Raw genomic sequence first — 22,710 nt, forward strand, 5'->3', positions numbered from 1 at the left:
GTAATTGTTTCCCACAAAGCTCAGAGTGAGAACCTAGGAAATCTGATGTAGACAAGAAACTCTGAGTGTGCCGGCATGAAATACATAAATTTAAAACCAGTAAGTCAGCATTTTAAGACGCTATTAAGAAATCTCCTCTTTGAATGTAAACTCAAGAGGAATGTGAATGAGTTCATTAAGATCTGGTCTTTAATGAAGACTATCAATTGAGCCCATCAAAACACTGTGTACAACAAGAGGCTATTAAACAATGCAGACATATTTAAAGTGAGCTCAACTCTAAACAAACACTAGAAACATTAGGATAAAAACCACCTGGATTGTCTCTCAAGGTTAATGAGTTGGCAGTTAGATTCATCCTGTTCTCAAGTTTACCTGCGAAGATAAGCAGGGTCATTAAGTTGTACTGTCAATTTCACTAATTGATTTGACTTGTGGAGATCATATTAGAAACTGGAATGTGCCCAAGAATAAACTCTGTGTGTGTGTGTGTGTGTGTGAGAGAGAGAGAGAGAGAAAGAGAGAGAGAGAGAGAGAGAGAGAGAGAGAGAGAGAGAGAGAATATAGATGGAAAGAGGTAAATGGATTATAAGAGGAAAAAAGAGTTAATGATGTAATCCATATCAGAATCACCAAGTGAAAAGAAAAAAACAAACAAACAAATGTCCAGATCAAAGCTTTTTTACACTCGGTTCTCTCAAACCAGCTTTTCCCTGGCTTTCATTGGTTAACCACGCAGTCAACAACAAAGGCAACCAAGAAGTCAAGGGAAACCGAAGACCTGGTGAAAACAAATGTCACATTCTCAATGCTACTGTTCCCTTTGCCTGGAACGTTCTTCTGGATTCAATTCGAAACCCACCTACTCCAGAATGCCTTTCAGAACCCACCGTGTGGAACTAAACTCTCCCTTTCCTACAGAATTAAAAGAAACACACTTCCATGACAGTCATTATCACATTCTAGTATTAGCATGATGATACCTGTGTTTGCGTTTGGATGACCCCGAGTTTAGAAGTCTCAGGAGCCATTCCTTGACAAGTATTGGAAAAGATTGGTGTCGTGCTCTCTGAGGGACAATGCTTCACCTGTTTATCTGAATTAGTTGAAAGGATTATGTGAAATCACCTCTCAAAATATGGTTTGTTTCAAAGCTGTGCTGAGTGAGAATTCTGTGTTCTACTGATCAAAGAAGGGTAGCTTGCCCTGCACAGACCCTGAGAAAGCTGTAAGAAGTGTGGCACCAAACTAAACCTTCCCCTTAGGCCTATGCAGGGGAGTCCTGGAAGTACAGGCCTGAGACTCATTCGTGCACTTGCATCACCGGAACGGTAGGGGGCGCTTCAGAGTGGAGAATACCGATGGAGGCTGTGCTCACAGGGATGGGTGGAGCCTGCAGAAAACCTAGCGTCATTGCTTTGGTGACCTTTTAAATGTAAGCAGCAGGGGGCAGAAGTGGGGTCTTAGCACTCCTCAGAAGCCTGGGGTGGAGGGAAATGCGAAAAGTATAAAAGCAAGGGCCAGCCTGAACCCAGATTTCTCAGGTTAAGGGAGAAGTTCTTAAAGTGGATTAATAGGGTTTGCTACTTAGATTTTCCATGATCAAAAGAGACTTGGTATGATCCTTCTCCACTCTTCTGTTCCTCCTTCCTTGTGACATGAAGGGTTACTTTTGTTTTATGGTGGTGATGGTGGTGGTGGTGGTGGTGGTGGTGGGGCGGGGAATCTCATACACAATGAAAGAATATTGAAAAAATTCTGTAAAAGCTCCCCCAAGACAGTAAAATCTCTGGAAGGCATTCTCTCTCTCTCTCTCTCTCTCTCTCTCTCTCTCTCTCTCTCTCTCTCTCTCTCTCTCTCTCTCTCTCTCTCTCTCTCTCTCTCGCGTTGAGTCAATTTTATTTTTCTCCAGGTAGCGCATAAAACTCAGTGCCAGGCTATGCAAGTATAACCAAGTTTTGGTAAGGCTTCATTTCTTGCTGCCAAAGACCTGCAACTTCTAATTGACGGAAATACTGAACATACTGAGACATGCATGCTCCAAACAGCTAGCCAATCAGGAGTGTGCTGTACGCGGGAAAGGGGAGGCCTCTCACCTGGGAGGGCCGCCGAGAAACATCTGCCTTCAAGGCGGCCCTCAACCAGGAGGACAGAAAAAGACACTGAAGAAGAAGGAAGCTTTGCTTGAGTTGGCTCCAAACCAGTACATTTCTAGTACTAGATACCAAGAGATCCTAAAGCGACCTTGCTAAAGGCATATATTAAAATTGGACCAGGGTGCATATTTAAGAATGGCAGCTTCAGAATAAAAACAGCATGTTTTTTGTTGTTGTTGTTCTTGTTGTTGGAATACTGTAGTTTTGGATTATCCTAATCCATAAAACTTTGCTATTCCCTGTATTGGGCAACAGTGACTTTTTTTTAATTATTTTAATTTACTTTATTATAAGTATTATAGTATGTTTTGGTTTGAGGAGTAAAAGAAACAAGTCTATCATAATACGATTGCATGACAATTTCATTTTCCTAATCTATTGTGTATTTAGAATTTCTTAGCCTGTTTTAACCCCTTCTCCCCCCAAAAAACACATCTAGATTTTGTGAACATGTATTTTTTGAGTCAATGCCAAAATAAGGGTGGCAAATCTCTCAGTCACAGGCATAAGCTTCAGAAGATGGTACTTAATTATTCAGCTTGTGGATTTCCCGTGCTTCCCTGTCCCTCCTCCTCCTCGTTGCAAACAAACTCTTCTCTTAGAAAGTGGGCAGACAAAAGAAGTAGAAGAAAATCAAACTGGATGATTTGACTTCTACCATCACTTTGAAATCTAGTGGACAAAGAGAAAGAATCTGAAGTGAAATGATACATAACAATTGGTATGAAGTAAAATGAAAGAACACTTTCATTTCAAAACAATATTCCATGTACAATTTTTCCCCCTAATGCCTTTTAAAAAGTTTTGATAAACTAATTGTGGCTAGGATGTTTCAAACTAACACAGTGAATAGATTTACATTTCAAAAACTTACCTACTTAAAACATTTGAATTTTATTTACTACTGACTTTCAGATTGACCCTTCCACAAAGTAAGATCTTGTCATTAACTACCAGCAGGTGGTGGTGTTCACAAACAGGGTACAAGGAATACGAAAGGGCTGTGAATATAACCCATATCTGGTTCAGATTTATGGATTCTGGACTTAAAAACATTTTTAATTGAGTTGTCAGTGCTCTGCAGCCACCTCCACTCCCATCTATTCCATATGAATGTGGAAAACTTGGAAGTGACCTTAACACATGTGCCTGTAGAAAGTTTCAGAGTATTAGATCTCTTTATAAAAGAGAAAAAAAAAAATATATATATATTTTATTTTTAAACATTTAGGCTTTCTAAATAACAATGCACTTCAAACAAGCACAAACAGTTAAACTCTTCCAATATTTTGGGAGCCCGGTTTAAAACCAGGCCTATTGTCTATTCAGGCCAGGCCTGTATCCAGAAGGAGCACTGACTGTATACTCCAGCCCAGCTAACCTGAGCCATGCTGAAAGGCAGGCACTGTGTACACACCGTTGCTAGGGAGAAAATATGCCCGTTCTTGTCTCCAAGACGAAAACTCCCAGGTTTCAGAGGATACAGAAGCAACAAGAGGCAGTGAACTCCAGCCATCGAGCCAATAGCTTCGGGGGCTTTCGGGCCAGGCTGAGATGATTTGGTTTTGACCGCCCGATGACCTCCCTTGCTGCCCAGCCTGATGGACAGTCGGACCATTAGTTCTTTGAACACACATTCTTCTCCCGGAGCACAGACAGCACTCTGCGTTCGCACAGAGCCAGAGAAGAGAGCAAACGAGAGCGTCTGAAAGGGGAGACAGAGATGTACACCCAAGGAGGACCCTCTAAACCAGCTGCGACCCCACTGCTGGCCTGAGGCCTGGGGCCAGGGGAATTCATCCCGAGCAGAGAGACGTCAGGTTATTTCTCCCAAAGATCCAACTTAAAGATCTGACTCTAGAATAGAGTCAGGGAGGTTTATGTCTCACATATGCCGAAACCAAAACATGGGAATGCTTGAAACGGATTGATTTTTTTGTTTTGTTTTGTTGCAAATCTAAAGTAATGTGATTTCTAGCTTGAAAATCAGCAATACTATTAAAAAAATTTTTTTTTCAGATCAGAAATGGAAATGTCTGTGTCCCTCCTAATGTTAGTTAAGGGTGTGTGCAAAATTGTTTTCCACTATAAATGACCCAGTTTTTGGGTAATTCACTTAAGGAGTGTAATTCCCAGGCCACTCCATTGTGGTATTGAGATTTAAAATACGTTTAGATGTGGGTGTTTTTTTTTTTTTTTTTTGTATGTATGTTTTGATGTGTGTGAATAAGAAACGTGTGGTCTTATTATTTTCGCAAAACAAACAAGGAGCTAAGCGTTGCTCTTAAACAACCTATTAATTCAAAGCAAAACTGAAAAGCACAGAGATTGTACTCCCAGAAGATTCATCAAATACCGGACTTTGTGAGGAAGGAAGGAGAGAAAAGAGAGTAAAAAAAGGAAATTTAGGTGGAGGGTGAATCTTTCTATAGATGAATGTTTCTATCTTTACATAAAGCAAAGTGTAGACTCCTATTTATTCAGAAACAGAACACACACCACACACCACACACACACACACACTACACACACACACACCACACACACACACACACACACCACACACACACACACACACTACACACACACCACACACACACACACACACACACACCACACACACACACACACACACACACACACACACACACACATCCTCTTTCTATCCCCATTTTCCTGTGGCTTGGCTGACAGGATTGTGCTTGTCCCCAGCCTCTTCCGATTTTCCTCTTGGGATAAGTGATGAGCTATGCTGCCGTAAACGAGGAAACATCTGTTTGACTTTCCGAAGCTGGCATGGGGAGCCGGAGTCTGAATCACAAATGCCACTTTCACAAACAGGTCTCCCACAGGAGCCTTACTAAAAACACGACTCTACTGGGGTGAATCACAGCTCCAGTGAGTGATGGGCAAAGCTGCTCCTCTGCAGCTATTTGAAACAATACACACACACACACACACACAAAAAAAAAAAAAAAAAAGAAAAAGAAAAAGAAAAAGAAAAAAGGATTTGTGTGTGGTGGGACTTAATGGATCCCAATCTGTTAAAGAGAAAAAGTACCTGGACCCAGTTTTAATTTGGAAAGTTAGTCCGCATTCAAGCCGCGAAGACTCTCAGATGAAGTTTGCGTCTAACAACCTGCGAGTCCTTTATTAGCCATAAACTTATGAAGCCATAAACCTATGTGTGGTTACTCTTTATTTAGAAAAGGCACACACACACAAAACCACCCTCAAATTATTTTTTAAGCCTGTTGACATGGTAGTCAAAAAAAATCAGCACCCTGATCTCACATTTTATTTTTTTATAGTGTTGTTACCGTCAGCAGCCATGTGAATAATTTCGGAACATCACCCTGGCTGGAGATGTGTCTACCTCACCTGGATGTACCAATTTCACTTTTGTGTTGTTTGTTTGTTTTTTTTTCAAACGAGGGAGTTGCATCTGCCCACAGGCAAACGCCTGTGGCAGGTGGGACATACTGCCGGCCACACTCCCAGGTGCCTCTTCCATTAGCCTCTCACCATCTGTACATCTTTTTAGGTTGTTCAAGTTCTCAGTTAAGCTTATTTTTTTAAAAAACCTCTTTCTTTAGTTTAGTGATTTTTCTCTTTATGAAAAATGACTGCTGGCTGTTTGATTCCCCTCCTGGGATATTTACTCATCTCTCTCTTGAACAGGCCTCCCATTTCCTTGTCAGCGCTTGATTTGCCTGACATCATCGGGCGATTATTAACCTGTGAGGGAGCTGGACATATTTTAGAGGCAGTCTGAAAGGGAAACAAAACTAAAAAACCAGCTCGGTCTTTTCAAACCGTTTACTAAGATGATGCATTTTATAAGACAGAATCATCAGATGCGTCTTCATGTAAATGACAGATGGATGCAAACACTGTGCTGCGTCTTTCTACCTAGCTCTCAGAGGCAGAGAGCTTTGGTGTCAGAAAGGAGGTGCTTTATTATTAAAGGTAGTTGCCGGTTATCAGAACAGATGGATGGTTGTTGCCTGTAAGATACTAATTATGCTGTGTACATCAGTGGATACAGTTTTGAAACTGTTAGCGCAAGAATCAGGTCTGCAGCCGAAAATCAACTAAATTTTTAAAATTCCATTTTTTTTTTAAATTATGCCCTTTTCTTTCTTTTTTTTTTAATTTTAAATTTCAGAATATTTCTACCTTATAATTAATTACTAGTGAGAATTCGTAGGTGGAAAGTGGAGATGTACAAATACACATGAAATTTTCTTTCTTTCTGTGACTATGACTAAGACTAAACATATATGCTTTCACTGCTCTAAGGAAAGCCCAATAGAGCATAGGAAATGATAGAATTAGCACACTGAATGTTAGCTTAGCATAAAAAAGGTGATGGATAGCAATCAAAATCTTATTTTTTTTCAAATCTGTTTTCCACACCCCTCCCTGTTCTTAGGGCTCTGAATGCTCTTATGGTATCTAGAATCTTCCTTAGATATAATTTCAACTTCCGAATTATAAACGCGAATAAACCTTTCCTTGGATAAAGTGAAATTCAACCAAAGGACTTGTATGTATGCATGCATATAAGCATAACCAATGGACACAGACACCAGGGAGGGTGAGAGCAAGAGCAGAGGGATGAGGGGGAGGGTGCAATGAGGAGATAAGGACACATATGTAATACCTTAATCAATAAAGAAAATTAAAAAAGTTTTAAAAATGAAATGAAGACATGAGTAGATATATAAGTTATTAGGCCTTAGAGAGAAAAAACAAAAGTAGATACTTCTCAACATACACAATTTAACCCAAACTACAATATATCTCAATTTTACAATACTTCATTTTTACAGGCAGAAAATACCATTTTACCTAGGAAGAGTAGTTCGAGAATTCTTCTAAAATCAGTTTTAATGAAACACATACACACTTCAATGTTGAACATGCCCATTTAATCAACAATTTTGGCTCGAAGGAGACACGATCAGCATTTACACTTGGTTCTGACCACCTGGTTCTAATACAGACTTTGTATGTAAGTCCTTAAGATCAACACCAAATTTATCGACCTATATTAATCAGTAATATTCTAGAAGATGATATTTCCCCAAACATCACTTTCTTTTCTAATGGAGGGGTATGAATACTGACTTGGCTCCATTTTCTATTATTAAAATGAATTGTGATTTCGAAAAGTATCTATTTAGGTCAGTTGCCCATTTTTTGTTTGGTTTGTTTATCTTCATTTTGTTAAGTTGTATTTTGTAAATGTTGGAGATTAAACCTTTATTGGAGATAACATTGGCAAATATGTTCTCCCATGCAAGTGGGCTTTCTTGTTGTTTTGTTGATGGCTTCTTTTGCTGTGCAGAAGCCTTTTATTTATTTATTTATTTATTTATTTATTTATTTTTATTATTTAAAAAAATATATTTTATTGATTTTCCACAGAGAGGAAGGGAGAGAGAGAGCTAGAAACATCGACCAGCTGCCATTTACACCCCCCCTATCAGGGATGTGCCCACAACCAATGTACATGCCCCTGACCGGAATTGAACCTGGGACCTTTCAGTCCGCAGACCAACGCTCTACCACTGAGCCAAACCGGTTTCGGCAGAAGCTTTTTATTTTGATGTAGTCCCATTTGTTTATTTTCTCTTTAGTTTCCATTGCCCTAGGAGCTGTATTGGTAAAGATATTGCTTGGGCATATGTATGAGATTTTTCTGCCTATGGATTCCTCTAATATTTTTATGGTTTCTCATATTACATTTGAGTCCTTTATCCATTTTGAGTTTATTTTTGTGTATGGTATAAGTTGGTGGTCTAGTTTCATTTTTTTTTTTTTTTGCATGTATCTGTCCAATTTTCCCAACACCATTTATTGTAGAGATTGTCTTGACTCCATTGTATGCTCTTGCCTTCTTTGTCAAATATTAATTGAGCATAGTGGTTTGGGTCGATTTCTGGGTTCTCTATTTTTTAAAAATAAATATATTTTATTGATTTTTTACAGAGAGGAAGGGAGAGGGATAGAGAGTTAGAAACATCGATGAGAGAGAATCATCCACCAGCTGCCTCCCGCACACCTCCTACTGGGGATGTGCCTGCAACCAAGGTACATGCCCTTGACCGGAATCGAACCCGGGACCCTTCATTCCACAGGCCGACACTTTAGCCACTGAGCCAAACCGGTTTTGGCTGGGTTCCCTATTTTATTCCATTGGTCTATATGTCTGTTTTAATGCCAGTACCAGGCAGTTTTGAGAACAGTGGCTTTGTAATACAGCTTGATATCTGGTATTGAGATCCCTCTTATGTTGCTCTTCTTTCTCAGGATTGCTGCAGCTATTCGAGGTCTTTTTTTATTCCAGATCAATGTTTGGAGAGTTCATTCTAGGTCTGTGACCTAAATAGATACTTTTCAAAAGAGGACATAAGGAAGGCCAAGAGACATATGAAAACATGCTCAAAGTCACTAATCATCCAAGAGATGCAAATCAAAATGACAATGAGGTACTATCTCACACCTGTCGGAATGGCTATCATCAATAAATCAACAAATGACAAGTGCTGGCGAGGATGCAAAGAAAAAGGAACCCTCGTGCACTGCTGGTGGGAATGCAGACTGGTGCAGCCACTATGGAGAATTGTGTGGAGTTTCCTCAAAAAACTAAAAACGGAACTCCATTAGACCCAGTGATCCCACTTCTAGGAATATATCCCAAGAAACTACAATCACCAATCAGAAAGGATATATGCACCCCTATGTTCATAGCAGCACAATTTATAATAGCTACAATTTGGAAACAGCCCAAGTGCCCATCAGCAGATGAGTGGATTAGAAAACTGTGGTACATCTACACAATGGAATACTACGCTGCTGTAAAAAAGAAGGAATTCCTACCATTTGCAACAGCATGCATGGACATGGAGAGCATTATGCTAAGTGAAATAAGCTAGTCAGAGAAAGATAAATATCACATGATCTCACTCATTTGCGGGTTATAATGAACAACAGAATTTCGGGTTATAATGAAACTGATGAACAAAAACAGATTCAGAGACAGAGAAGCATCAATCAGATGCTCAAACCTCAGCAGGAAAGTAGGGGAGGGTGGGGGTAAGGGGGAGAGATCAACCAAAGGATTTGTATGCATGCAGATAAGCATAACCAATGGTCAGAAATAACAGGGAGGTGAGGGCATGTATGGGAGTAGGAGGGCAATGGGGGATATGGACACATATGTAATACCTTAATCAATTAAACATGAATTATGATTAATTTAACATCAATTAATTTTATAATTGCTTACAAAATCATTTGCTCTATTTCTATTCCTAGCCCATTTGGTCTTAAGTAAAGTCAGCAAGTGACAGAATTTCTATGGGAAAAGTTTAGGAACTCCCTTAAGAAGGGTAATCATGAAGCCAAAGGCAGAGAAGACTGACCAAATAGCTATTAATAGGTATATGGAGGAAAGGGAGATATGGAAAGGCATATAATTTCTTGAGTGATTACATAGGGGCTGTTTATGAGTACTTTTACATCAATACATCGTGTGTGTATTGTCCTTTTCATAGATGAGAAAACTTAAGATCAGAGAATTTAAATGCCTTCCCTGAGATCACCCAGGCAGTTAACGTAATAATCATTTCAGGGTTTGGAATACTTTACAAAATGAATCATATAAAATATTTGAAAGATAGACATTTCTCTCTAGAGTTAAAAAAAAAAAAAGACTTGATGAGGTCTCCAACCCAATATAATAAGCTAATTATAAGAATGGGAAGAGGATGCAAAGTATATCAGGGCTGGATTACTTAACCATTAGCAGCTAATGCTCAGAAAGGCAGATTGAAATAATAAGATGACAAAGGACTACGTAAGAAAAACCCTCTCACACGACAAAACCTGTACCACACACTGAGCTTACTAGTGCAAGGCCCTCAATGGCACAGTTTTCTAATTTATGGACTTCACATGAATTCAGAGAATCCCTGACTTACAGAGCCCTCAGTTACCACATATAATTATCCTGGTCCTCTTGTTTTCTTCCTCTATAGTCTCTCTCTGGGTGACATACCTCCTGGGCTTTAATTCTCAGCTTTCATAGATTGGGTCTTCCTCATCTCTGAAAACTCTTTCCTTTAAAGTTCTGAATCTGTAGTTATAAATTTCAAGTGTGTAACTCTTGAAATTGAATGATGAATTTGTTTTTGGACGTTATTCTGTCAGGATTCTTAGCTGCAAGGCAGAAACCGTCTCAAGGTTGGGGTTAAGGGAACTACCGAGAGCCCTGGGACAGGAACCACAACAAACATCCTGCAATGCACCTATAGGTGCTGCTGCTGCATATGTGCATCACTTAAGCAAGATTCAAAGTCTTCAAGGAGAGAGTATCCAAATCCTGTGGTTAGACTCTGACAGCACTGCATTTGGTTGAAGAAGGATCCGGAAGTGGAAGGGGACCACTACCTCTTACTCATACCACACATGATAGGAGATCACACAAAAAGGGATCAGAGGGTTTGTAGGGAGAAAAGGAGTTGACTACAGATGGCCAAACAATGAAAAATGCCTACCACAAAATATTAAAGTTGATTGGTCCCCAATGTTTTACAAAATAAAGTTTAAACTATCAACAGGAGGTGATGGAAGTGGATCAACACAGGAGGGATATTCATATTTTTCATAACTAACCCTAATATACCTTCTCAGCCATTCTCTCTGTGTATCCTCAAACATACTAAGTATTTTTTTACAACTTGCCTTTGTTTTCCTGATATTTATCTTTCTATGGTAATCCTACTTTACTTCTTTATTTGGTTAAAGCTTACTCATCCTTCAAGAGTCAACTAAATGTCACCTCCTCTATGAAGTCTTCCCTGATTCCTTTGGGCAGAATTAATTTATTTTGTTCTTCTTCCACTTAGGACTTTTCTGAAAACACAATGAATCTCAGTGATTAGGGTGAGCGGTACACATCTGTTTTCCACTGGATTATTAGTTCCTTGAAGGCAGGGATTGGATCTTATTCATCTTTATATATTTAGAGTCTACCTCAGTAAGCACGTTTTAAGGAAGAATTAGGAAGCAGAAGAGGTGATGTTGCTATAATGATGAGGTCTCTTAACTTATGGTTTACGTTTTTCAATTTAATTTCTTTTGTCCCACACACCGCGCTTTTCTAATCATTTCAAATGAAAGAAACAGTCTTATAGAGTTCTAGGTCAACTTCACACGGGGTCAGGTAACTTTTCTTACTTCTTATTCTTTAGCCAAAGGAAAAGGAGAGTAATGTTCCCATTGCTCTTCACAACTCAGGTGTCATCGGTACTTTCAGAGGTCTCACAAGCAATTCAATTTTGCTTAATTGATAAATGTTTCATTCAGAAGCACAGAGTGAGCTAGTTGCATGCATTTCTCTGTATCTTAGGCACTGGGCTTAAAACTAAGAACTCTAAAATACCTTATGCAGTAAGTACATTAAGATCTTTATGTGACAGGCTTTAGACAGATATTATCTCTAACAATGGATATAGTGTCTGTGTTTATGAATCAGTTTCCTTATGGTACAAATGCTTCTATGAAATGTCTGCTAAATAATATGGTCAATAAACATCATAAGGCATAAAAGGAAATTTAAGTCTCTCTTTCCCATTATGGAAATTATCTCAACTGCATAATAATTTTTTTCAAATTTTAATTAAGAAAATGATTATGATTATCTAAAAATTTGGAAAATAAAATACAATCAGAAGACCAAATTTTAAAGGAAACTGTTATTGAGTTAAATTTATCAAGTGGACATTCAGTAATAGCTGAGTATTAAGGCTGCATTTCTAGAAAACTAGATATTTCATACCTAATGTGTTCTTTAGGCAGGCCACAAAACCTTAAAGTGACAAACCTTCTGTCACTTGTGAATAGTCTAATTGCTATGTACTGAAATTAAATATTAAAGAAGGCCTGATTTACATGATGAGTATATGGAGCATTTTGTTAAGAAGCCAGTTTAAAAGACTCAAAGTCTGAAGGTATTGAATTGATTTCCTTTTGGTTGATTTTGACCATATTCTACAATCAAAAGCTTTTTCGATTTTTCCCCTGTTCCTTGGATATGATTCAAGAAAATGGGAAGTTGGGGATTTAGATTGGCCACTCAAAACAAGTAGTCAGATTTAACAAAGGTGACAGAAAAGTACTTCTCCTGGGGGGAAAAAAAGGATGTTTCATCAGCTTTATTTGTTACAAGAGAAATTATCAATAGGTAGTGGTGTTTATACTCGTAACCTAAATGCTGTGGGACACTGTTAGGCACCATCCACATTCTCTGAAGGAGAGTTATGCTTTGGGTTTGTATTATGTTCCTAACATGTTTTCTAGCATAAGAATCTAACTCAAAGCCACATACGCTTCTCTTTATCCTTCCAGATATGATATGGTCACTGTCTTTACAAAGCTTTCTCTGACATGCCAAACACAAAGCTAATCACTCTCTCATTCACCATTTTAAATCACTTTCTTGTATCTTTATCCTCCATTAGACACTGAGCTCATCCTAGGCAGAGACCAAACCCCTTCATTTTCTATTCTCAGCACTTGCACTGTGCCTCACACACAATACCTGCTCAATAAATGTTAATTGAATGGGTGAATAAACAAAAACATAAATGTTATGTCTAAACCCTAGTACAACAGTAGCCAAGAGGAGTGACGTGAAGGAAGAGAAAAGGATGAAATCATGCCAAGTCTTTTGGAGGTATTAGTGATATTGACTCTGATTCTAAAGATAAGAGAGAAATCGTTGACTAAGGGTCGCGTGGTGATGATATTAAAAGAAGCTAAGAGTGAACTTGGGGAGTGCAGTTGGATGATCAGTAGTTCAGATGAGAAATGGTAGCAGTTTGGGCTTTGGCAGAGCTGATGGAGATAGAGGGAAATGGATGTATCAAGAAGAACATTAAACAGGCAGAGCTGATAGGATTTGGAGAGTGCTGGGTGTTTGGGTGGGGTGAGCGAGAGAGCTGGTCCAAGAAGATGGCACCATTTCCCAGGACAAAGCAGAAGAGATACGGGTTGGGGGCAGAGGAGGAAAGTTGAGCCTGAGGCTCTGGGGAGACATCCATGTGTTACTATGAGGGAGAAGCTATTTCTGTTCTCCCCTCAACACAGAAGGGCAACTGAGGCTGAGAATGTTTACACAGCCTGTCCGCTGGCAGAGCCAGGAGTTCTCCAAAGCCTTTGCTGTTAACTCCTGTGCCATGCAGAATTACAGAGTGGCCGGATTATTATGATCTCTGAATGCATGTGTGTGTATATAAATATAGAGAGGCCTGGTGCAGCATGAATTCATGCATGGGTGGGGTCCGGCCAGCCTAGCCAGGGGGAGGGGACGTGGGCTGCTGGCCAGCTTGCCTGCTGGTCAAACTCCTGGTCGAGGGGACAATTTTCACATTAGCCTTTTATTATATAGCATATACACTGAGTGGCCAGATTATTATGCGCTCAGCGTATGATCCTCTGTTTAAAGAGAGCACCAGGACACGGAAGCAGAGTTGCAGTTCTGACTTCCCTTTTCCTGACGCCGGCCCAAGTGCATCTCAACCGAGGCAACCTTCCCAGAGGGCGAGGCCAGTTAGTTCCCAAAGCGAGGCCACGGTCTCTGTGAAGCCTCGCTCTCCACACCCAGACCTGCCCAAACAGATGGCGGGGAAGCCACAGGGCGCTGGAGAGAGACAGTGAGCAAGGGGGGCGGGGGGAGAGAATCCTCAGGGCACTGGTAGAAGTGCAAAGGTCTTGTTCAGGTGAAAGAAAATGTGTAATAAAATTCACCGGTTCAGCTGAACAGGTAATTACAGAGTTAATAAAACAAGAATTCCTGACACAATAGATTCTAACACTGCCATGGGTGTCATAGTCACTAAGTGACTTTTTAGTTTGCTGGTCATTGATCCACTAGACACTAACAGCTCCGATCGGATCAATGCAGGATAACGTATGAGAAGGACTTTTGCATGTTAAAAATCTACTGGAAATTTTACATGAATGAGTTCATTATCTGGGTAATGTGACCTGTGTCCAAATGATACATGTGGCCCATTTGTCAGGGTTTCTTTTAATGGCAAAAAAAAAGGAATTTTTTTTCTTTTCTAAAAGCTTAATTATGTGAGAAATTCCACTGCCGAGAAATTGAAGCCACTTGGGTGTCATGAATGTGTAAACATGTTAATTGGAGAGCCGTGATACCTAAAGAGGTACATTTCATCTCATTCTCCCAGCCTCCTTTCCCCGCAGGGTCACCTCCCTCCCTCCTCCTTTGCTAGGGTCAGGCAACACTGCTCTGGGATCCTCCTCTCTCTGTAGCCTTGGCCAGCTCCACTTTCTCTCAGTCCTTCTCTCCTGTGCTTACAGTTCCTTCTAAAAGCTTGTCTTCCAAGGCCAGTATTTAACCCAGGGTCCCTTTTGCTGTCTTTATCTGCTTGGATAAAAACTCTGTTATATGGTTTTAGCAGAAGAGAGTAAATAGATAAGAGAATATATAGGGGTTGGCAAAAGTGGGTTTACAGCTGTTAATTCAGAAAAGACTACAATAATTAAATAATAATACAAGAATATACTATTTCATGTACTCACAATTGTAAGTTGTAAGTTGTAAACCTACCTTTGTCCACCCTGCATATATCTAAGTTGTCAAAATTCATCCAAATGTATAAAGAATTTTATTTCATGTAAATTATATCTCAAAAATATTCAAAATCAAATATATAAAATACATTTTCTAGGACCCTTTTTAATTTGTCTGGCTTCCATGAACAAGCCTGTTGTTACTGCTCTAGGTCAGAAGTCCTTCTAGAATCAAGTGATAAATGAGTTCTTTGCCACATGTTTATACAGGGTGGGGCAAAAGAGTTGTGAGTATGCAAAAACACAGAGTTTATTCTCGTATTATTATTTATTAATGATTGTATTAGTTCCCGTATGAACAACCATAAACATACTGCTTCCCCATCCTGAATATTTGACAAACATATAAATATGTATAATGACGGTATATATGTAATTGTATAATCATTACCAAATCAAGATAGAGAATATTTCCATCACTCCCAAAAATTCCTATGTGCCTCTCTACAGTCCATCTACTCCCTCCCACCCCTGGCAATCATTAATCTATATTTTTGTGTATAGGTTTTTTATTGTTGTGTGTGTGTGTGTGTGTGTATGTATGTATATATATATATATATATATATATATATATATATATTTTTTTTTTTTTTTTTTTTACAGAGAGGAAGTGAGAGGGAGAGAGTTAGAAACATGGATGAGAGAGAAACATCGATCAGCTGCCTCCTGCACACCCCCTACTGGGGATGTGCCCGCAACCAAGGTACATGCCTTGAGTCCACAGGCGGACATTCTATCCACTGAGCCAAATCAGCCAGGGCTATAAAAAACAACTATTTTTGTGTACAGTTTTTAAAACAGTGTTCTATAAGTGAAATAATATGGTACCTAATCTTTTGTCTGCCTTCCTTCAATAAGCATAAAACATTTGAGATTCATCCATGTTGTTATATGTATCAGTAGTTTATCACTTATATTACTGAGTAGTATTTCGTTATGTGGATATACCATTTTTTTAATCCACTTACTAGGTGATGAATACTTGGGTTATTTTCAGTGTGGGATTATTGTGAAGGAAGCTGCTATAAACACTCAAACCAAAAACCTGTGTTCAGACCTAGGCAGTCTAGATAAACAGTTCATATTTCTAAGCGTTCCATGCCAGTGGTATCCAATGAACCCCTAAGCTCTTTGCCATCATCATGGCGCCCCTTTTTTGTGTTCTTTTGATTTCTCCTGCTGTCTGCATTGCTCTCCAAGTGGAGATTGCCTGATCCCACGTCAAACACCACACATATAGCTGGTGGGCAGAAGCAGCATGCCTTAAAAGTTGTATTTTAGTCCAGCCAGTGTGGCTAAGCGTTTGTGTGTCCACCTACGAACCAAGAGGTCATGGTGCGATTCCAGTCAAGGGCACATGCCCAGGTTGCGGGCTTGATCCTAGTAGGGGGTGTGCAGAAGGCAGCTGACCAATGAGTTTCTCTCATCATGAATGTTTCTATTTCTCCTTTTCCCTTCCTCTCTGAAATCAATAAAAATATATATTAAAAATCTAAAAAATTGTGCTTTAGAGAAGCCCTTTGTATATCCAAATTAATTAAGGAAATTCATTTATAAGGAAACCCTCTAATTCAGATATCTTTAAAGGAGGACTTAGAAAATAAGAAATAAACATTCAGGCCACCATTTAGTGGCCCATGGTTTAAATTCTAACATGGTATAATACTTAAAACTTCTTACCCATCAGTGCTGACCCAGTATAATTTATTATCTTTGGAATAGCATACATTTATTGTAAAAACAATGGGAAATATCTGACAATGATGTGACTTTACATTCATATTGTTTAGGAAAACAATAATAAAAACCAAACTTATAAAATAAATATTCTTAGTCTATGGGTAGGTAAGACAACTTTAAAAAAATTTCTGGTTTATCATAGGAATATAGTTTAGCACTGTAATAATAAAAAAAATCTGAAGAATAATAGCCAAGTATAATGAAGAATATATATTCTAGAATTTAAAAAAATTACAGAAGCACATACTTTATTTTTTTTTGTGCACCAAAGGATAAGTATCCAAAGTAATACAACTTTGTCCCAGCTGACAACTATCATTTAGAAAATTCTTATGCTTTTCCCCTCAAACTGTGCATAATTCCTCTTTATATTTTTTCTTATTTATTTTATTAGATTAAAATTATCATTACAAATTTCAAACATGTACAAGTATAGAGAAAATAGTATAATAAACCTCCTGTACCTATCACCCAGCTTCAATAATTATCATCTCTTGGCCAATCCTGTCTCATCTATCTCCTATTCACTCCTCACCTCCACCCAAATTATGTCTTTCTTTTTTTGTAAAAAAAACAACAACAACCTTTTTAACTTTGAATTAATTTATGATTTTAAAAAAATGGTTAAAATATGACAGTGGTCCTTTAAATCCTTTATCAGCCCCCCAGTACTAGCAAATTACAAAACCACAGTGTAGCCACCCATACTCATAAACTGCTTTTATTTTTCTGTAAGAAAAACGGCTCAATTTTTGTGCTCCTCTGCTGCATGCAAATCCACTCATTTGAGGGAACAATAACTATAAAACACCATCCACCCTTAGCAATTTTGTGGTTCCTTGTAATTATTTTCTTAATTTGGCCAAAAAAGAGCAAGTGCTTTAAGATCTCTGAAATAGCCATAAACTAATGAAATTTTTAGTTAACAAGATGTTTGGGAGAGTCAAGCTCCTATGTTAGGGACATAATCTGATCTAATAATTATTCAAACACAGAAATACCAATAAAATTCTGGCCTAGACACATGGGCCGTTTCTAACACATAGATAATTACGATGTCAGGAGACTCCTGATCCGAGGTCCCAGTAGGATGTTCGGGAGCAGATGCGCTTCCCTTGCCACCCAGAATTCCGCTGCTCATTATGAAATGTCGTAAGTTATTCCAGTCATCCAATATTTGGGATTCTTGGTCTGAGGACCTTGCTGGGGTAATCTCCCCTGGATTCTCTAACAGTAATTAGCGGACCCCGAAGAGCCAGCAGGATTAGCATGCTTCTCCTCTCTGTAGCTCCAGCCAATACGTGAACTAGGTCAAGACACACAGCCGAGGCCCTTGGGGAGCCCGCGATTTTGTCAAGGTCATAAAAAATGATTACCTATCTTAAGCAACTCGAGAATACCTCAGAGCAGCATTAACAACAGCGAAGAATAAAAAGTTTAGAGTCTTTAGACAAAAATACGTAACTGCTGAGAGGCCTGGAGGAAGGTGCCCAAGGGAAGGTCTGTTAAAACTGTGTCTTACATTTAAGAGCAGGCGACGGAGGCGGCATAACGGAGCGGTGAAGGCAAGATTAGCTCTGGAGTCAGACTGCTTGGGCTCAACTCACATTCAGCCCCCTCAGTGCTCCCCTCAGTGCTCTGTACGTTGCTGTTTAACCCTTTCAGATCCAGCTTGACCGAAGATGCTTATCATAGCCTCTCCCACCCACAGATGCAACAGGCGTGGCCATAAGACCCACACAGGGGAGATGGAGTGTTTGCTGACGCGGCTGACGGATGATCTTTCACCCTCGCTGAAACGTGGGGGCAGGCAGGGGTGGCTTCGCCTTGGCTCTTGAACTCTCATCCAGTCACAAGTAAGGGCTGGTTCCGTTTCCCGCCGGGTGGGGTAGGCACTTAGGTGTCGGGAGAACAGTGTGCTCTCCGATCGCCTAACTGGCCCTCCTGCCTGGTTCCTTGACCCAGTTAGGTTGCTGTGGGCTCGGCTCCAGCAGGGGTGGAAGGGGGACTCCAGCCAGCCGGCTTCTCTGAGACCAGACTCCACTTTCTTTTCTTTTTTCTTTTCTTTTCTTTTCTTTTCTTTTCTTTTCTTTTCTTTTCTTTTCTTTTCTTAAATATATTTTTTATTGATTTTTTTACAGAGAGGAAGGGAGAGGGATAATTAGAAACATCAATGAGAGAGAATCATTGACCAGCCGCCTCCTGCACCCCCCCCCTCCCCCACTGGGGATGTGCCCGCAACCAAGGTACATGCCTTTGACTGGAATCGAACCTGGGACCTTTCAGTCCTCAGGCCGAGGCTCTATCCACTGAGCCACACCGGTTTCGGCCAGACTCCACTTTTCTCCTGTCCCGCATCAACTCTCGATGAATGTCCAGACTCTCCCCTGTCGTTCTTTGAGTGCCTGGATCACCCAGTCGGCCTTGATGCCATTCCCTGCCTCGCCCGCTTGGGCTGAATGCTTTGGGTGTAAATTTGAAATTACTTGCCTCTCTTAAACTCAGTTCACAGGGAAACCAGCTGTTCCTCCGTGTCACATCCTGAAATCTTCCTTTACCTCTCCTCTGGTGCCTGCTCTACTTAGCCAAATCCCACACGACACCTTTTCCTAGGCCCGTGGTCGGCAAACTGCGGCTCGCGAGCCACATGCGGCTGTTTGGCCCCTTGAGTGTGGCTCTTCCACAAACTACCACGGCCTGAGCGAGTCCGTTTTGAAAAAGTGGCATTAGAAAAAGTTGCATTAGAAAAAGTTTAAGTTTAGAAAAATTGGCTCTCCAAAGAAATGTCAGTCGTTGTCCTGTTGATATTTGGCTCTGTGGACGAATGAGTTTGCCGACCACTGTTCTAGGGGGAGCTCCCCACCTGTTGACAGGGCAACCCTACACCATTTATGACAAACATTTATTGTTGTTATGATTTTACTGAGGAGATCCTTCAGTAATGTTTTTTAAAAAGTGGGTTACAAATAGAACTGCTGGTAGAGATAAGTAGTCATTTGTAAAGATCAGTTTCTTTCAAGACATTCTGTATCAAATGGGAATTTTATGGTGAGTTTGAAACACTGAAACAGATCGCTCACGCGTAGCTGTCAGAACATGCAGAGAAATGGTTGGTCGTGTCTCGGCACAGGCTATTTATGAAATGGCATTCCTTTCGGTGTACTCAGAGGCAGGTGGGCTCTGCCAGCTCTGAGGGTGGTGATCTGTAAAGGAGGCCTAGGTGTGAGGACACAGGTGACTTCTACACTCAGATGTGCTCCAGCACCATGCTCAGAAATAGCTTCTGAAAAACACAACTGGCACTCTGTGGGGAAACACACTTATATTTGATCTGCCCTTTTCTATATGCTGTGATCATTTCATTCTACCTTACACGGCAGGACATCTTGTAGCAGTCCGAGAAGCTTAGAAATCTTACAGAAAGTTAAACTTCAGCCAAGTCGGGGCAAACCTGGCTTTCATGGGCTGCCAGGAATCTGGCACAGACATACACGATAAGACCGAAAGCATTTGGATTTTGTGCACAATTTAACAGGCTCTCCCTCAGCGCTCATTAAACTCTGATCAGGTTACCAGATCTGGAGTGTTCAGCATCCGACGCCGGGCAGTGCACTGTGAAGTTCTCAGTTGCCTGAGATTTATGGAAGTCATATTGGAAGACATGAACGTATGGATTAGCCTACAAAGCAATTAAAGGGAGAGTTCTCTCCCAGGAAGCCTGAGGCTTCTGATAAAGAGAGGCCATTTTTCAAAATGCCTTTGGTCTGTTCACTCTGTAAGTTCTCCAAGTTTTCACAGCCATCTCTAAATATTCCTTTGGGGTATTTTCCTCAATGGCCAGGTGTTATTATAGCCGAGGAAACAATTAGCAAAATATTTTAGCTATTTTCATCCTGCCTATGGCTCAGTGGTTAGAGCGCTGGCCTGTGCCCTGTAGGGTCATAAGTTCGATTTCAGGTCAAGGGGACGCACCTGGGTTGCAGGTTTGATCCCCAGCCCGGGTCAGGGCATGTGCGAGAGGCAACCAATCAAAGTGTCTCTCACATTATTGTTTTTCTCTCTCTCGCTCCCTCATTCCCCCTCCCTTCTACTCTCTCTAAAAATCAATGGGGGAAAAATAATCAATGGGAAAAATATTCTTGGGCGAGGATGAATAATAAACAAACAAACAAACAAATAAATAAAATATTTGAGTTATTTCTGAATGAGCAGTGAATAAGATGATTTTAGGAGAGGATCAGAAGACATTTCTACAACTGTCCTTTTTTCTCTTCCAGGGGTATTGCTATATAATTGACATTTGAGTTGTGTCAATTAATGTATACAATGTGTTGATTTGATGTGCATATATTGCAAAATGATTGCCTCCGTAGCTTTTGCTAACACCCCATCACATCACATAATTACCATTTCTCCCTTGCTGTGAGAATGTAAGTCCTACTTTCTTAGCAACTTTCAAGTACATGATACGAAACTGTTAGCTCCAATCACAATGCTGATTAGATCCCCACAACCGAGCAGTCATCTTCTAACTGGAAGCTTTGACTAACCCTTTGACTAACATCGCCCCATTTCTTCTATCCCGCAGCCCCTGGTAGCCACCATTCTACTCTGCTTCTACGAACTGGACATTTTAGTGTATATAAGTTATTATATATGTAAGTATTTGTCTTAATCTGACATATTTTACTTAGCATAAAGCCCTCAAGTTCCATTCATGTCTCAGATGGCAAGTTTTCCTTCTCTCACACGGCTGAATAATATTCCTGTGCGTGTGTGTGTGTGTGTGTGTGTGTGTAAAATCTTTTATCCATTTATCCATTATGAACACTTAGGTTATTTCCATATCTTGGCGATTGTGAATAATGCTGCAATAAACATGAGTGCAGATCTATCTTCAAGATAATGTTTTCATTTCCTTTGGATATATATCCAGAAGTGGTATCACTGAATTCTATGGTAGTTCTATTTTTAATTTTTTTTGCAGAACCTCTATACTGTTTTCCATAGTGCCTGCACCAATTTAAATTCCCAGTAGCAGTGCACCAGGGTTCCCTTTTCTCCACATCCTTGCCAGCTCGCGCTCTCTCTCTCTCTCTCTCTCTCTCTCTCTCTCTCTCTCTCTCTCTCTGTCATAGCCATTCTAACAAGTGTGAGGTGATAGCTCATTGTGTTTTTTTTCATTGTTGTTCCTACCTGAGGATATTTTTTTCAGAGAGAGTGAAAGGGGGTAGGGAGGGGAAGAGAGAGAAATATCGATGTGAGAGGGCCACATTGACTGGTTGCCTCCTACACATGCCCCAACTAGGGGTGGGGAGAAAACACATAACGCAGGCATGTGCCCTTACTGGGGATTGAGACCACCACTCTCCAGTCTGTGAGTTGATGTTCTAATCACTGAGCACACCAGCGGGGGCCTCACTGTGGTTTTGACTTGTGTTTCCCTGATGATTAGTGGTGATGTGCATTTTCTCATGCACCTGTTGGCCATCTGTAAGTCTTCTTTGGAAGAATGTCTGTTTGGTTCCTTTGCCCATTTTTAAGTTGGATAGTTTATAGTTGTTATTGAATAGTAGGAGTTCTTTATATATTTTGGATAGTAACCCCTTATCAGATATATGGTTTTCAGATGAAGTCTAAATGAGTTAAAGGTTTAAACATATGACCTGAAACCATAAAACTCCTAGAAGAAAACATAGGGGGGAAATCTCCTTAATGTTGATCTTCTCATCAGTTTTTTTTGGGGAGGGATATGACACTAAAAGCACAAGCAATAAAAGCCAAAACCAATAAGTGGGACTACATTAAACACCTGTATTCTTTGCAGAATACCAACTCCTTCTGCTGGTCATGCTGGGTCTAGAGAGAAAAAGGGAGCCCTTCAGCCAGTATTTCCCATGAGCCCTTTTTGATCCTCTGGCCTTACACAAGTTCTATAATTTTATTGTTTATTGTTTTCTCCACCAGAAATCATAAAAGCAATTGTATAGTGAGAATAGAACACAGGAATTCAGAACATCGTTCCTTATTCTGTTCCTCATTTTCTCAGACATCTGCTTTTGGAATGAGATGTAAGCTAACATTCTTGCTGGGCCACAGTTGAGTTTTGGGAAAGTTACTTAACCTTTCCGACTCTTAGTT

The 22,710-nt window shown here is 40.0% G+C and overlaps 1 protein-coding gene across 2 annotated transcripts in view; it reads right to left on the reverse strand.

Moving 5' to 3' along the window:
• The window catches only part of SKAP1 (src kinase associated phosphoprotein 1), a 253,543-nt gene that overhangs the window by 113,573 nt on the left and 117,260 nt on the right, over positions 1–22,710 (reverse strand). The window lies entirely within an intron of this gene.

Source organism: Pipistrellus kuhlii, unplaced genomic scaffold (assembly GCF_014108245.1).
Source record: "Pipistrellus kuhlii isolate mPipKuh1 unplaced genomic scaffold, mPipKuh1.p scaffold_m20_p_22, whole genome shotgun sequence".
In the NCBI taxonomy this organism is placed as follows: domain Eukaryota; kingdom Metazoa; phylum Chordata; class Mammalia; order Chiroptera; family Vespertilionidae; genus Pipistrellus; species Pipistrellus kuhlii.